Genomic DNA, 17,740 nt, shown 5'->3' with positions numbered 1-17,740 from the left:
TTATTATTGTTATTGATATTATTATTATTGTTATTATTATTATTTGATAGCGATGCCCCATGGGCTAACTGTCTAGAGGGGATTAGCTCTCCATCGCTTTTCTTCTGTTCCTGTTAATCTGAGCTCAAGCTTTTTGTGCAATCTGTGCATCTATAACGCAATTTCCTACATATTCCTGGATTTAATTTTGTGCCCGTGCTACTTTTCTTCTTTTCTACACCATTTTATTTATACTGCCACGTCAGCGGCATCTTAATAATCTTATTGTTTTTATATCAACGTTCATTATTGATGTCAGTGTGTTTTTCTTTTTTCTTTCTTTTTTCTTTCTATTATTGCTTTTTGTAAGCCCTTTGAGTCTGCCTTTCATGGTGGTGTAAAGTGCTATATAAATTAACTTTATTATTATTATTATTATTATTATTGAATAAAAGATGCTGACAGTCTAATCAACGTACCTGGTATGTTTTTCACCGATTTGTTTCGCCTATATTGCACTCAGTACATACATGATTAGGGAACTGCTGCACAGGTACACAGAAACTAATTTGTACCAAAAACAGTACGCATGTTTGTTTAACATTATTAAAGTCTAATTCATTTATAACGACAATCGAAAATGGCGTATTTATGGCCGGGAAATTCCTGGGACACCTTGAAACGCTCGAAGTTCGATTCTTCTTTGTTATTTGAAAATGCAAGGCAAGCTAGTCTGTTCTTGGGATACCATCGGTTCTGTTACCAGTTTCTGGTAATAAATTACATTTTCACATTCACACACTCTGCTCTGCCTGTCTTTACCGAAGGAGGATCTTAAGTAGCGCTGCGAGAAAAGTCTTACCATTGATAAAGTCGCTTTGGAGACCAAAGTAGAAGCAGTTATTCTAGTTTTAATCATGTGAGGTGTTTTGTTAAGCCTAGCGAGCTGTGACACTCAATCTTTGAATGTTATTTATAAGTGTACAGGAAACAAGAAACGTACATCGGTCCTGTATCCTGGAAGCACACAACAGTTTTTAGTTTAAACGTACTTATGCTTTTATGCACTTGTGGAGACTAAGTACACTCACCTGCACGATTTCCCTATTTGAGATTGTTTCATGCAGTCCAGAACTGCGTTAACGCCTCTATCTCTTTTCCCCAAACATTACTTGTTACTACAAGCTTGATGGACACATTTATCTGTATATGCTTATCTATGCTTCAGACAGACAGTGTGCGTGCGTTCGTACAAGGTGAAACGGACAAACTTTTTCATTTTTCGCTCAAGAAATGTGATGGTCTTTTGAAGCAAATGGTACAGCGCATGTTATCTGCGAGCAAGTCATAGTCGTACATATAACAGTCTCAGCGTGTCATGTCAAGGCGGAACTTTGTTTTCAATCAGCAAGACCTTGACTGTTAAAACAAGTCACTAACATAATTTACTTGACAGCAACAATTTCTCACCTACACGACAGCAGCAATAAATACAAATTTGTCGTCAACACGACAGGGAAATATGAACGATAGTTTGGTGCTTTCGATATGTTGTTTTCAAAGCTAACGGCTTTCTACATGTTTACAATCTTATTTTTCTGACAGAGAGGTACTTAAGAGAGGCATTAATAAGGCCGAAGGCTGTCACATATGAACAGTGTTTACTATCATTTTGTATAACAGTGGATGGCGTCCTCACGTGTTCGTACACAACGGGTGAGCACGTCCTGATTGCCTTGTCTCAAGCCTGAAAGTATGGGCATTTCTGGTCAGCAAAAACGGACATACTACGAATGATGTGCGCATGATAGCCCAAGTCCTACGCTCTCCCGTAAAGGCCCTTCTTCAACGAGCAAATGTCGAACATTTGACCAAGTTCAGCGAAGTTGTGTATGAGCGTCACAGGAAACTAATGGTTTTTGGTAAATGTTTGGGATAGTGAAACTTTGGTCAACGTGCTACGTCGAAACCTGTTTGATAATACACTGCCAATACAATATTACTGTTGGGAACTTTGGATGTTTGACGCTTCAGCACTTTGCCCTTTTAAGAATTGCCTTTTGCTTGTGTCTCCAAATGGACTCTCATTACTGCCTTCATCTTGCACGTGTATTTTGTTTTTGTTTTTTGTCTTCAGCTACGTGTAGCATGCAAGTAGCATAGAAAATGACTTGTCTTTAGTGTGAGATCGCTGTTGGTCGCGAAATTGTCGCGCGGACTTGCCGGCGCCTTGACATACTAGTTTAACTAACATGTGGGTCGAGCTCGACGGAATAAACTCTGTGTTTACGGAAACTATTTTAAGCTGCACTTGTGCCAGCGCCGGAAACGAGTTCAAGAATGTTGAAGAACAAGGAAGGAAGTGAGACGAGACAGTATCACTGCAGGGGTTGACAATCCGGGAACTCCATACGGAAAAGTAGTGTTCCTTCTCGCAAAGTTACTATTAATTATATTGATATTACACCTTCGACCTTAAATCATCTATCTTTTAACAAAGATCAAACTAGATAATGTGTTGATCACACCCATCTGCAACCATATCGTTGTAAACACATAGATGTTCACGATGTGAGCTCCAACACCTAAAGGTATCAGAACCAAGAGTGTACTATTCAGTGTACTTCATTGTGATATATACGTAGTAAGCTAGCTGCTCATCAACACTCACCCACATTAGCATAAAACGGACCGCCTTAGTGAACTATACTGACAGCTCAAAATAGGAAATGGCCTTTGTGACCTAACTCCACAAGCTAACGGGACCAGTACCATAAGGAACGCATATGGACAACCCTGGTCTTCAGCACGATTACCTGAGATCTACCATGGACACACTAGAAAAAAATCGTTTCAAACCTCTGTACTAACCTCATGACTGAAAACATTACCATTGACAAAGATGGTATATGAATGGCGCAGACGTCATCAGTGGTACAGCCGATGGAAATTTGGAATCTTGATTAAGTTCATTAGGAGAATACTATATCTTGACCTCTTTCTGTATGTACATCGTGTACTTGTAAGCTGGTACCTCGAGAGTGAAACGGGGGTATCTTGCACGGATCTTAGCCCACTTAGCTGGAGGGGTGAAGGATGAGAAGAACCCATACATATTCCGACCTTTGAGTACGCAGAAGCCCATGATCGTTTCAAGCAATTGTTACTTTTCTTTTTCTTCACTTCTCTCTTTCCATCAGCCGTTCATGCTCGCTTACAACTCCCATTGCTGGGAGAAGAGAGAGAAAAAAGAAAAGTTTCAGTTTTGAATGTGTCCTCATAATTTGTGACTAGACCTGTTTGAGAATTCGTGTACTCAATGGCAGAGGAGCAGCAGGGCCAACGTGTCCTTGACTTGCTTACGCGTCCAGTGGCTGTGCACGTGCAGGGCGAGATGGGCGGACTATCCGGGTCCAAGGCACAGGTGACGTGTCCTTCTCTCCAATGGCTAGCGCGGGCGCCTTGAGTTGGGGGCGGGGGTATAGGGTGGGTTCCGCAGCTTGCTGCCGGATGCTGCTGCTCGGCCTACGTTTGTTTTTCTGTCCAAAACTTCACACAGTAGTGCCTGCCACCATTACGACGCAAGACCTCGCATTTTAAGGCCTCTCGGTTGACTTTGAGAAGGGTTTGATACTGATTAAAGTGAGGAAGAAAGCATTTGCAGCCTGAATTACTGCTTTTTCAAATGGATTGTGCATGCTGGTGCATTCCGGCTACACAACTTTCATCTCATTTGACAATAGACACTAATTTTGTGTTTTCTGTGTTCGTGTGTCTGTCTGTGAGCGCGTGATGCGTGTGTGTTGGTGTGTTTTGTGTGAGCTTACCCATAGGGTCAGGAAATGACGCTAAGTTCACATTTTTATTATTAAGTGTACTCCTGTGTACTTTAAAAAAAAAGTTTACCTGTCTGTTCATATGTGTAAATTAGTTTCCTTCAAACTAATCCTACATGAACTTTAAAGATAATAATTGACTGTTTCAAGGATTATAAATTTAGGATTTTCGAAGCTATGTTTCGAAAATGTCTTTGTTTATATCTAGGTTTCTCGTGACAACGGTATCTGTTAGCCTGATGTTTCTCTCTGAATCTTACTTTGTTTGCGTTTGAGGATTAGGTTATTTACTAGACTGTGGTAAGAGTTCTGTTAAGAAGATGGATTGGTATTTAGGGTATGTGGCAGACAAACAGCGGAGCATGTTGGGAACAAGCACTTTGTCCTTCTAACATGTGTCACCGTTGTACCACGTGAGCCATTTTTGCAGATGAACTCATGGTTTTGATATGCTCCTTTGCTGGTATTTTGTTGGTGTGTAACACAGCGTTGATAGATGACACATTGCTGTTTCTCCTAGTGAGGACTAATACGTGCACCTGTGAGTTGGTGTCCATCCATTACGAGTATCACGACTTGCCAGTAACAAATCACGTGTCAGTCAACACGTTTTGTTAAATACCCAGTTTACCTTAATGCAACATCTTTCTGCCTAGTCAGGTAGGTATTCATCCAAGCAACCAACTAAACAGTTATTTTCCATGATTTCACTCAATTATAAGCAGTTCGGTGTGTGTGATGCTCACACACAGGCAATCACACACAGGCAGTAAATTAACACAGAGTAACATCAGCGCACGAGTAATATGCATGTAAAATTAGGGGCGACAAAGAGAAGAACTTGAATGCTTGCGAAAAGTACTAGATGTTAATATGAACATTAGACACGATGTTCCACAACCGAATCAGAGAAAAATTCAGGATGCATAATCGAGGTTTTCGGCATCAGAAATCTACTATTGAGGTAAGTACGTTAAGGACAACAAAACAGTATGAGGTTGGGCTTGCTTCAGGACTATTCAGTCTTTTGTCACTGTCCAAAGTTGTTTTGAATGTTGTCCCTTCAGCTGGCATAATCAGTCACGCATAGAGGTAGATTATATTCATACAAAGCAACACACATAGAGCTTGAGATGTTGTGAACACGTGGAAAGGCAACAACCATAAAAATAGCCAATTACTCACGCGCTGTCAGCTCAGATTGAAAGCTGTATTAGCATATTTCATATTTCCGTTTAGCACGCTCATAATTGTGACGTCTGAACACACGACACGTCAAGTACCTGGTTACGTCAAAGCAAGCACAAGTCACGACTCAACTTTTTTTTTTTTTTTGTAAACTGACATCAACCGGACGAAGGTATTCATCCTTCTTGACCGTAGATTCCTGGTGTTCAGGAAGTCAGTGTGGTGTTACCAGTTCTAAATCCGTAATAGTACCCGAATTAATATAAGGTGTAAAACGGAAACTGAAGATAATAGCTGCGATAGCGTCGTGACACTTGACAAAACCAAGCATTCGACACACCTGGCGATTATCTAAGGTGTGTTTTTATGGTCGCAATACCCAAAGGAGAATCTTCTCAAATTATCAGTACATTCCGGTAAAGGTGGGCAACTGCACAGTCGTGTAACAGATCGCTCGGTTTTCCAGCAACTCTCTTCTTCAGAAAAAGGTAAAAGCTAGGAAGTGGGGTGGTGTATGCTGCACTTTCTCGGGACCAGCTTGTTAACCCTAACCCTAACCTTCATCAACCTTCCAAGGTCCATTCTAGACAGCATTCTTGGTTGGAGGAACGTTCTCTGCGCCACACGGGGATCGAACCGTCTCTCTTCTGGGTTGGATGCCAATGCTCTATCTACCCAGCTATCCACTTTTACTTTTCAGCGTACACACGCCCCCACAGTGATATTAAATAATAAGGTGGCTTTTCAATGAACGAAACAGATCAGATGGTTTTTGTAGTGACAGATTCCAGTAAAGCCAGCGCCGGGTTAATGATGTATACCTCAGGGAAGTTCACGCGTCATACAAATCAACCTATCAGGACACAACTTCGTTGAATTCGAGCTTCCACTGCGACAGTCGTGAGTCGCCAAGCCTTGACTTGCGTGGAGTTAATTAAGTGCCGAATGCGACTCGAACTTTTCCCAGGCTGGCGCGTGAAAACGTGAAAGGAGCTCCGCGACTCGGTAACACATCCGCCTGACACCTGGGTGCTTCATGCTCGAGCAGCATTACATCAAAATTTACCTGTGCCCCCAGGTTACGCAGGCTTCCTATCCGCATGAAGTCACGGAGAGCGAGGGTATCACCTCTTGCTTTTTCCCGAAAGTACCTTGCGATGACTGATTTGGGGAACATAAGGACAGTTTTCATATACATTCGCTCTGTACAGGTTCAGAATGTGGTCCTCTTTTACTTACGTTTCATGGAATTTATGTTCTTTTAGTAAAAAAAAAAGTAATTAACTAATGATTGTTTAAAAGTCTAGAGGTATCGTATTTCAGTATCTATCTTTAAAGATTACGAAGATACGACACAGTTCCCCCGCCCCTTACTTATTTTGTGAAGCACACATACAGCCAAATGTTTATATTAAGACATTCATTTTACAGTTTACTTCACAACGTGCTCTTATTTAACAAAAATTAAAATTGACAATAATCTGGTGTTTGTTATTTATTGGATATACGCATGACGCAGGTGAAGACCCCTTACTGTGCCTGAAAGCTTATTGAGGTTTCGTCTTTTTCTTCTGCGGAGGACGTTGAATTCGCAATTTTGCACGTACACCATACTAATAAGTCTAAGTAATACTGACAACTGTTCACAGCTACTCAGATCTTTAATAACATAAAGAGAGAGACGGAGGAGGGGAGAGAGAGAGAGAGAGAGAGATGTTTACAAAAATTTCTACTAGCAGTTTATTTTTTCTTTTCTTTATTTACCAAAGACTGCCTTCAGGTTATTCTACTCAGGGATTGGATTGTATACTTCGTAAGAAAAAAAAAATGATTATTTTTTTCTAATGCAAGAACATGCTGTAACGCAACTCTAGATTCAAACTTTAACAGTACAACTTATTTGCTGACATGCAACACAACTTGTGTTGAGGCTATAATTAATTTATGATGACGATTACAATAACTATTGCTCCTGTTACTATTGTTATACCGTTGTATAGCGTACTAACGTTGTAAACATTTTATTTTTGATTGTATATTTCCACTTTCATTATTGAAAGGGGCTCAGGGTTAGTATAACCGTACTGAGATCTGATAAATAAAAGTTTAGTCTCTTATTTTCTCTCTCATTTGATATTGAACATGTCTACTGCCTGAACCAGGAACCTTGCTTATTTAACACTTTGATTTGGTTTAATTTAGTTCTACAATTTTTTCCATTGTGCATTTGCTCATGTGTATATAACCGATGACCTCAAGGCTACGGTTCAGTACGATTCTTTAAGCTGGTATTGATGCTTTAATGGATGATGATGATGATGATGATGATGATGATGATGATGATGATGATGATGATTGTTATTGTGTTTCTTACATGATTGTACATTCAACAATTATTTTGATTATTCACGTTCCAACTTAAAGCTCCAATCTGGGAGGATGATAATGATAAAGATGTTAATAATGATTTTTGCTCAATTTCTGCTAAAAGTGGGATCAGGCCTACTCAATAAATGTTCGAGTTTAAGGGTTTTTTAAATAATTTTTTTTAATGAAATGCCATCCGCAAACCGAACTGAAACAATCCAAACTTCCAACATGTTGTTTTTCTCTTGATGGCTCCATTTCCCGCAAAGAAGACAGTTTTGTGATGGAAAAAGAAAATATTTAGACCTATGGCCTTTAAAACAGTCCGGAGGCGCCCCCTTTCCCCACCTGACATGAGATGGGCTAAAGATGAGAGGGCTTACACTTAGTCCGTATCCCTGCTTCCCTGTGCCAGAACACCCGACAGGCATGCAGCGGAAAAGGGTGCGGAGGTAACGCTTGCTGGAGGCGAACTTACTACCGGCGAGTTACTCCAATCACCAAGACAGGCGGATCGCATTCTTGATTCCATAACACTCTGTACTACAAGTCTGCTTTTAAAAACAAACTATACACGCACTATGATCTCAGAGGAGACTTAAAATAGTACCGGCGGGCGGAGGGTGCGGAAAGAAGATAAAAAAGCAATGTGCCCGGAAGGGCGAGGGAGAAACAGGTTGCTGGATAAAGGGTCAGAAACGCAAAGAAAAAGAACAAAATTCCATGCGGGAAACGCATTCTGGAGACGGCGCCTGGAATGAAAGGAATTTACATCTTGTTGAGAGAGGAATCGGAGAGGGGTGACTGACTCAGATGAGAGAATAAATGGCGGGATGGTCAGAAATGTGGGAACAAATTAAGAATCGGAGTGCAGAAGCAGATGATGTATGTCTTATGTTACGCTATACCTAGCCACCCACACCCACACCCACGCACCATATATGTGACTTCCTACCTTAATCCACTTACCTGTTTATCCTTAGTCATAGTTACACATGTTCAGACGTTTCACAGAAAAACGTATACATATTTATTTTTATCTTGCAAGTTCGCTAGTCATTGAAACTTCATTGTTTTGCTTCCGTATATTTCCTATAAAAAAAAAACTCTTTAGTATCTGGTGTAAAAAGTACGGGCCAAGGTAAATACCATTCTGACCGCAACTCCTTTCCAATGCACACCAGGTCACATGAAGCACGAAGTTAAACGCGTTATATATACATAACATTTTTTGGTCTCAATACAATCCTTTGATGATAACGTAAAAAAAAAAAAAAAAAAAGAGAAACAAATGTTCTCTCTATTCACCTGGAAATGTACCTATTGTAATGACTTCACAGACACTAATGTAAAATGTTGGTTTTGATAAAAAAAAAAAAAGTATCGAGAATGTGGGCATAGAAAGATAGCGGCAAATAACATAAGTGAACATTCTATCCCGCGTGTGTGTTTGGGGAAGGGGGAGAGATTACTAACGAACTCTCTTCTGAGGTCAGAGAACAGATAACATTAGTATCGACAGTTCGAACATTTTTATTGGTTCAGTACACAGGTAACACAAGTATCGACAGTGCGGACATTCCAGTAGGGTGGGGCGGGGCAGACGTAAGGGTGGGAAAACCTTGGGTTTGAATGACGGTTGTGTGCGATGGGATTGCTAGTAGATAGGCTTGCAATCTCATAACGGTCTCTAGTCTGTCAAAGAATGTTAACGGCGCCACTCATTCTTATCTCCGAGCCCTGGAATTTCCCAGGGAACGGAGTGTAGCGTGTGATCGAAGCTAATCGATAAACCATAACAACAAGCTAATGTGTCCTGGGAAAACAAAATCACTCGCCATAATGTCAGACGGAGAAAAGAAGAAAAAAAAAGGAGAGAGAAATACAGCCACGGTTTGTAGTTCAGCGATTTAGGAGATCCTGGTCCCTCGTGTCTCTGGTGTATGGCGGAATAGTGCTAAAAGGCGAGGTCGAACTGCCCCAGACGAGGCGGCGAATGAGTGTTGGTTTTTACATTGGCGAAGTGGAGCGATGGTGTGGGATGCGAAACGAAGCAGCAGCAACTGTGAGGATTGATATGCTTCGCAGTCAACTTGTTCTGAAAGACACGAGACTCTAGAAATTCATCAAATGAGTAGCTGGATCTTGTGAGAGCGCTTGTCAAAGATTTGCTAGAAAAGAAAAGTGTGTCTGGGTGGTGGCTCTCGCATGAGGTTAAAATGGTACTAACATGATCGCTGTCAGAAAGTCCAATCAAGACATCAAACTAGTTTAAAGTTCCAACAGTAATAAATTTTGTCGAGCTTTCTAGTACTATCTTTCAATTATTTTTAAATTAAAGGTTCTACATGGGTAAGATTACATAGTTTCATATATAGTTTATTTTATGTAACTTTATCACATACATTAAAATTTGTCCCATTCAATGTTATATTGCATTACCTCAGTAACAGTAGTAGTAGCAATAATAATAATAAATAACAAAGCTGATTTACATAGCGCTTTACCCCAGCATCAAAGGCAGGCTCAAAGTGCTGCACAGAAAGAAAACACACAGTTACTTTAAAAAGCTGACTATGAGCCTTGTTAGTGTAGCTACTAACGTTGAAAATAGGATGAATGCCAGCAAAGAACTTATATTACTGGACTGCTGGCAGACGATTTTTTCCCAGTTAACTGCTAAAACGAGGCATGAGACTACAAAGCTTCCGGTTTAGTCACATTCTTTGTTAGGGCTCGCCGCGACTAACAGCGGATCACTTCGCAAGAGGCTAAGCGTTGGTCTTGGCAGACCAATCCACCTATACATGTCCAAGCCTTGCCAAACCTTTGTAAGCGACAGCACAGTCACAGATATTGAGATCCTTTATCGTGGGATTTTGAAATAATAAACAAAACATACACGTAGATGACGCCAACGTGGACAGTCAACGACCTTCGGATTCTGAGGGAAATGGAAAGGCTGATGGAATGAATCACTCTGAAGGTCTGATGGGGAATTCCTTTGTCTTCTACCTGTCATTGAGCGTGAAGTAGTTCCTATATCACACCTGCATGACGGACTAGACACTGCTCCAAGTGACATCACCCTGGCCTGTCGCGCGATGAATACGGGAAATGTTTGCCGACTTCCTGGCCTTTTGTTTTGCGAGTCACCCGCGTGACAATCACGCGCACGTGTATTGGTGCCTACGTGGAGCACGCGCGCGTGCAGACTCAGTCTGGAAATACCTGGCATTCAGCCTCGCGAGGTTACGGTCGGCGGCCCATTCATCACGCCAGTCACCCAGATACTATCTCGACGTTTGACCAGAAGTGCCCCCTACCCCACCCGAGAGGCAGGGAGAGGTTAGCAGATGTTAAAAGGCCTATTAGCAGGTATTATACACTTCCCCCACCCAAAGCGCCTTAGAGTTTTCATTATCTGTCCTTCTAGAATCTAGACCATAGTGCTTTGGATGAAGATTTTTTTTTTTACGTCAGAAAAGAGAAGAGCAGTGCAAATACCTACCATATTTCAGTTTCTTTTTCGCGAAGGTATAAAAACTGTCGTGCTTAATGTAGCTGCGCTCCTCTTCAACTGACCTAGAAATGATATAGTTTCAGTTGCTAACTAGCGTAAGTAACCAACAAACTGCCAAAAATCTTTAGGTGTCCAATTTTTATTGTCCTAAATTGTAAGCTGATTTTTGAAGTGTTTTTCCACGTGCGTGACAAGCGAAACATAAGAGAATATTCTTATTCTATTTTTCTGAAAAAAATTGTCTATGCAATATAGCAAGGAATAGCTAGAAATTTAAGTTCATACTGCATTTGTCTCTTGTACATGTGACGGGACAAGGCGTAGATAAGGCACCCTTTTGAAAGTTTTTCGTAGTTCGAATCAGTTGCCAATGTGTATAAATTCTGCTGAAGAATAACTTGCCGAAAAGCAACATCGCCAAAATGGCCAGTAACGTCAACTACGACACACACACACACAACAAATGTTGCTGAACAGAACTCAGCTGTGAAAGAGCTAAAATTTTGTGGGCTATGATTTCGGGAATAATTCTACATCGTGTTGTAGTAACTTATCTCTAATTCTCCTCCGCACTCCCCCTCCCCAAAAGAAAAAGATAAAGAGTGTGATCTATATTGTGCGTCATCAAACCCCTAACTGAAGACAGCGCTGCTTGCATTTACCGATTGGTGGGATGAAAATGCACATCCAAAATCAGGAATAAAAGTTGCAATTAAAGCAAAACTATAAGCTGATCTAAACATTCCTGGTAATGGAATGTGTTTTGAAGGTATATATATATAGGTAGGAAGGGGGTGAGATGTTTATTAAATATTCTTGGTATTCTTCTCTGAGTAGATACGTAAGATGAAATTGTTTAGTGCTTTGTTTTTATTTCTTGATGTACAGTCGTTGCTGATGCCCTTGTTTCTCTTTTTCTTTTTTTGTCTACTTTTTAAAAAGTGAAGACAGTAATGCAAGTCGATTGTGTTTTGTTTCCTCATCTGGTTTTATCTTTCTTTTTTCTTATACTGGAAGGCACGGAGTGAAGATGCTGGTCTAGACTCCCCCCACCTCCACCCCAAGTACAGGTCTCGATCTGCCTGGTGTGACATTTCTGACGTCATCTCGACGTCACACATTTCACTGACTGAAGTGCACGCACGTCAGGAGACCACACGTGTGACGTTTGTGGCTACCATCAGTCAGGAAGCTGTCGTGGTTTGAAGGCCTCGGTCACGGACGAACAGTCGGACGTGTGTACCTGTCAATGTCAGGAGGTGCAGCTCTGGGGCAAGGTTTACGAACAAAGCAAGAGAAGCACATTCTTATGGCCTACTCAGCTCATTCGCGTGTGATGACTGAACTGAAACTTCTCTACCTGTTCCTTGTAGGAATTGTCTCCGTTCTCTTTTACTGTTCTGTCACTGGAACTATGTTCTCATCTTCTGTCTATCCCTTTTCTGTCTTTACTGAAGGTATAATCCATGAAACTATTCTCTGTAGAAATACCTTATATGAGTGAGAGTAAATATGTGTGAGTTGGGGTGTATTTCGCGCTAATCACACGAAGCAGTCATTGTCATGTACAGTATAAGGTATCAAACGCGTTTTATGCCCCTGTTCTTCTTTAATCGTTTCTTTATTAAAATAGATTTGCTACTGCAGTTCAGGTGCAGGCAATTAGGTGAAAGTACTGAACGGATAGAAAACTTTACTTTGAAAAAGAATCGATTTTAATAAGTGGTTGGATCAACGCTTTACTTGAACATGGAGATGATGAAATCAGCAGATTGGGCGACTAATCCAAATCACAAACTCAAGACGTGATCCTGAACCAGAGGAAGGGAAGGTAAGTGGTGGCTGAAGGAGAAAAACAGCCCCAAGCATGCTAGTCCAGGTAGAAGAACAGTTGTTGGCCACAGGCTCCATCACACCAGTGTAATTAGCTCTCATCGAGCCACGTCCGCCATCAGTAGTGGTGAGCTAAGGGCGTGTGTGTGAGTGTGTTTGCGTTTGTGTGTGTGTGTGTGAGAGTGAGGTCGGTGGGTGGGTGGGTGGCTCAGGTGTAGGTTGGGGGAGAGTTAGCTTTACGTAGGTACATTCCAGACGAGTCTCAAACATTGAACTTGTGCAACAGAAGCCGGGCCAACAGCAGGAGCCTTGACACCTTGGCAACGACCTTGGAGTGGAAGGGCTAACAAAACACGCACACGTGACTTGCTGGGAAGCGGGTGCCAGTGGACTGATTGATGGCCAGCAGAAGGCTTCACGATTCCAGCAATGTCTCGATCTTCAGGTGCGGTCGTGAACAATGTGACTGACCTTGAGCAGGCAGTCCAAGAGAAAAGGTTGCATCTCTTTTTGCACAATGCATCCTTAGCAGGTGGAAGGACATGAGAATAAACAATAACGTACGAGATTTGCTCTAATCTCACTTTCAGTTTTTTCCCAGATGCCAGTAGTAATTTTTCTAAATAGAAGAATGTTACAGAAATGTTATGATCAAAACAGACACTGTAGACAATTTGTCAGCATTAGATAGCAGGTCAACATCACAGCTGTAAAAAAGAAACAGCAACAGAACGGTTTCAACCAAATTTCACTAGGAATTGAAAAAGTCTTTCTCCCACTCACACAGAGAGAGAGAGAGAGAGGGGGGGGCAATAAAACAAACCAAGAGCATTTAAGACGCAATAATGAGATGACATTTTGTGACTATGAGTAGTGCTATTACCTAGGAATTTAGCAAAGTATGATGACATTAAAAGTGTCATCATCATCATCATCATCATCATCATCATCATCAACAAAAACAACAACAGGAAATCCAAAATGCGGGTTTTTTTTTCATGCACTGCTGCACGACTTTCTCATGAACAGTTTAATGTGAAACAACAGACACACAGAAACACAGACTGAGGAACAGTTAAAAAAACAACAACCAGATGTCAGCTTCTTCATTCACATCAATAAGATAACTCTCCGATGTGGCACTGGAATGTTTTCCTTATACACCATTTAGAGGCGCATGGTGAAAATGAGTGTCGTATGTGACCGGGGCGCATAGGAAAGGCATGGATGGTGGTGGTGGTGGTGGTCGGGGTGGAAAGGTGGTGCGTCTCGTGGGAGGAGAAGGGTAGACGATGTTGTGCGTCTCACTGATGCCTGGGGCACGTTACGTCCACATGAGCTCATTGACATGCGGTCTAGTCTAGCCAGAACCCTCCGGGGGCTCACCGATTTAGCATCCACCGTTCTAAATATAGCGCCGCGTGCTTAAAATGGCGCGGCGACGGAAGAAGCAGAAGCCTACTAGCAACGAAGATCCTACTGGCACAGGTGTTATGTCCTTCATTGCTGGTTGTCAAACTATAAATTAGGCAGAGAAGACAACAGGAATTTAAAAAAAATGGGTTTGCTCGTATTTCCTGAAACTGCAATTCCAACGAGGAAAAAAAGAGGAGGAGCATGACGAGGACGCCTGCAGGGTGTGCAGATGAGTGTCGTAACGAAAACCGAGAACAGTCCACACAAAGAGAAGCTGTTTAAGAACAAAAACTCTATTGTAGAGATCTTTTTGCATGCGTGGGTAGTTTTAGAGGAAGGCGGAGAAAAGGCAAAAAAGAACCTAAATCTGTGCGCTGTGTAATCATTTCTAGTTCTATTTAAAACCAAAGCATGCATATAAGGCAAGAAACTAATCACGGGACGATCACGGAATGTGGAGACGAAGGATGAGGAAAAACTAGTCTTGGTTTGAATAAAATAGCCGGCTCCATTTCTAGCTTCCTGTCAATTAAAGACGTGACAATAGCAGGTGTCAGATAACAATGAGGATTTCTGTCTTGGTGGAATGGGAAACGCACAGACAGGCAGGCAGAGACAGTGAGTTCAATTCCGGACAGTTTAACTATTTGTGGAGATGTGATACACAGATATAGGGACAAGTAATGATGCGAATGGCACCAAGGCGTTTGGAGACAAACAAAATGAACGGAAACATGATCCCTTCCTTATCAATTAAAATTAATCAGCAGTAAACAAGATGTTACAATTCTCGTCTATCACCTTTTCCCACCACCTCCCTCGCCAACGGACTTGGTTAGTATGGCGCTAGCATCTCAGATAGGAGTTTTCCTGGTATCAGATTATCAGAAGGTATCCTGGTATCAGAAGGCAACTACAACGCATTGTGGCCACTTTGTAGTCGAGGCAAACCCAAACTGGCAACCAGTCCAGCTTACGAAAAAGTTGCTTTTACTCTTACGGAAGACAAAGCTAGCGGCATTGTTGTGAGTCCCTGCGTGATTGTCGAGCAGACAATTAGGGTGAAAAGAAGCAAGAAATTGCAGTCATCAACTGCGAAAAACAACTGCAGTCGGACCCGGTTTAGGGCAGCCCCCCTCAGTTAGGCCTATGTGGTTCCGACGTCCTTTGCCTTGCTCTTTACTGTTATTTTCCAAGTCTGCTTTGGTCTCCCAACTCTCTTTCTTCCAATCAAGTGCCTGCCTGTTAATGGTGTCAGTTTGTTTGCGCAGGGTGTGTCCTATCCAGCCCCATTTGCGCTTTTTGATCTCTTGGCTAGTGGCATTCTTGATGGTTCTTTTCCACAGGCTGCTGTTGGAGATCTTTTCAGACCACCTTATTCCCAGAATATGGCGTAATCATCGGTTGGTAAATGTCTGGAACTTGTTGCTGATGGTGTTTGTCACTCTCCAGGTTTCATAACCATACAGTAGGACTGCCTTCGCATTGGTGTGGAAGATGCGCGTCTAACTGCTCGGGAGTTCCAGATGGGGTGTTGGCTGTTGAAAGCATGCCTGGCCTTGTTGATGCGGGTTTTGATGTCATCGTCCGTTTTGTTTATAGAGTACGTCGTCAGCTTGCAAACAAGTTTCTGTCGTCAGAATATAACTTTCGGTCTGTACCTCTTGTCTCTGTCTGCTTTTCCTTTAAAACAGTCAAACGCCTCGTCCAGTGCGCTGGACCAGACTGTTCTCTGTCAATACTTACATGTCAGACAAGATGCAACATCTGACCTCAGTAAACCGCCTGAAACCCACTCGACTCCCACACTCTTATTTGCATATGGCCACTCGGGAGGGCAAGCTGTCTCCCTCCCCGCCTACACCCGTTCTCTGGTTTTCTTCTCGTTTGCATATTTTGCCCGAGTACTTCATTCACACATTAAGTCTTTCCTCGAGCGCAGAGCTTACTGAATACTAAAACCAGCCTCGATTGAAGTCTGTTAGTAACCATTATAATGTCTGGTTTTCCCTTCATCTTTCTTTTTAGTCTTTCTTTCTGTCTTCCTCTCTGTCTGTTTTGCTCGCTTCATACTTATACAAAAAATATGCACTGTTTACTTCAAATTCCAAATAAATCTTAATAATGCTAATGAAGACATGAGTCAAAAATATTTGTTTTAAGAATAACTATACATTCTCTTTCATCCCCCACCTCTCTCTCACACACACACACACCTTCGCAATTCATGTATACAAACCAACATATTTACATAAGCGACATGCCCAACGGTTTCTTTCTTTTTTTCCGTTGTGCATCGCGTCTCTGAATGTTGTTTGCATACTTACATTGTTGTTCTCAGCATGGAGTCATGCATAACATCGACCCTTGATCGTAGCGAATCTGATTGCACGTGTGCACAGGTGTACACGGGGCTACAAGGAAGTAACGGTCCTTCAACATCAGGAGAAAAAGTACGGTGTATCTCGGACTAGATCTTGGACCATCTGACCCGCTACCACTTCGCAAGATGACAGTGCAGCGAAAATTATATTTTAAAAAAAACCGATATGTTTAAAGAATGTTGTCACTCTAAGGAATAAGTAGGCTTTCAACCGAAGCCACTTCTTCAAATGGCTGAGGCGACAGAATACGATCGCGAAGCACAGTACTCAGAGTTCGTTAGATATATGCGCAACAAAGGCCTCATCAGGAAAGAAAAGAAATTCACGATAAATACAAAAAGAGCGCGTGTGAAAGATTTCACATAACTTCGTGTGGTGAGACAATGCAGGCATTGAGGCATAAGGTATTAATAGAAAAGACGATGATTTTTAAACAATTAAAAGAATGCCGGTGATGATCGTAGCAAAATAAATAATAGCAAATGAACCCAGAGGAAGTACCGGACCTCTCTGCCAGTTTGATTTTCATTTTTATTTGATTGGTTGGCTAAAGAAAAGAAGGCTTACAAGGCTTTTGACGTTTTCAAAGAAACAATCCGGCCACTTTAGTTCCTTTTGTCAACAAATCCTTTGTTTTCCTGTCTTTCTTCTCCCCCACCCTCTTTCAACGCACACCCCTCATCCTTTTAACAATCAGTTCAGTCGTGACTTACAATGAAGAATGGATTCCCTTTAAACTAGCTGAGTCACAGATCCTAGTCTATTTGCATATCTCGTTTATAGCTAACCGCGATTGCCTTATCGATTTCCTTTTTTCCCCTGTTGCTTTATTTAGCAAATGCACAGATGTATACACAGATGTATACACAGATGGACTGTGTCAACGACAATGATAACGACAATGACAATGACAATTCTGTATTAAGGAGAGGTAAAGTAAGCAACAACAACAAAATTTCCCATTTAACCCTCGTCCTTTACGGGGAAAGAATAAGCTAAGTAATTAAAGCAGTTAAGTACTAAAAGAATGAGTAGTAATAAACATAAGGTAGGATATCAAAGAGGGAGTGGAAGCTGCATATGTACAAAAGTGGTGGTTAAAACGGATATTTACAAGGGTCCTGGAGTTGGAAAGTATCTCTAGAGACATCATCTAATTTTCCTGTATATATTTTGGTAATTGGCGTCGTAAGACAGGAAGGCAAGCTGACATT

The sequence above is a fragment of the Pomacea canaliculata genome, linkage group LG10 (genome assembly GCF_003073045.1).
Source record: "Pomacea canaliculata isolate SZHN2017 linkage group LG10, ASM307304v1, whole genome shotgun sequence".
Taxonomy (NCBI): domain Eukaryota; kingdom Metazoa; phylum Mollusca; class Gastropoda; order Architaenioglossa; family Ampullariidae; genus Pomacea; species Pomacea canaliculata.
Note: the sequence above shows the minus strand (reverse complement) of the source record.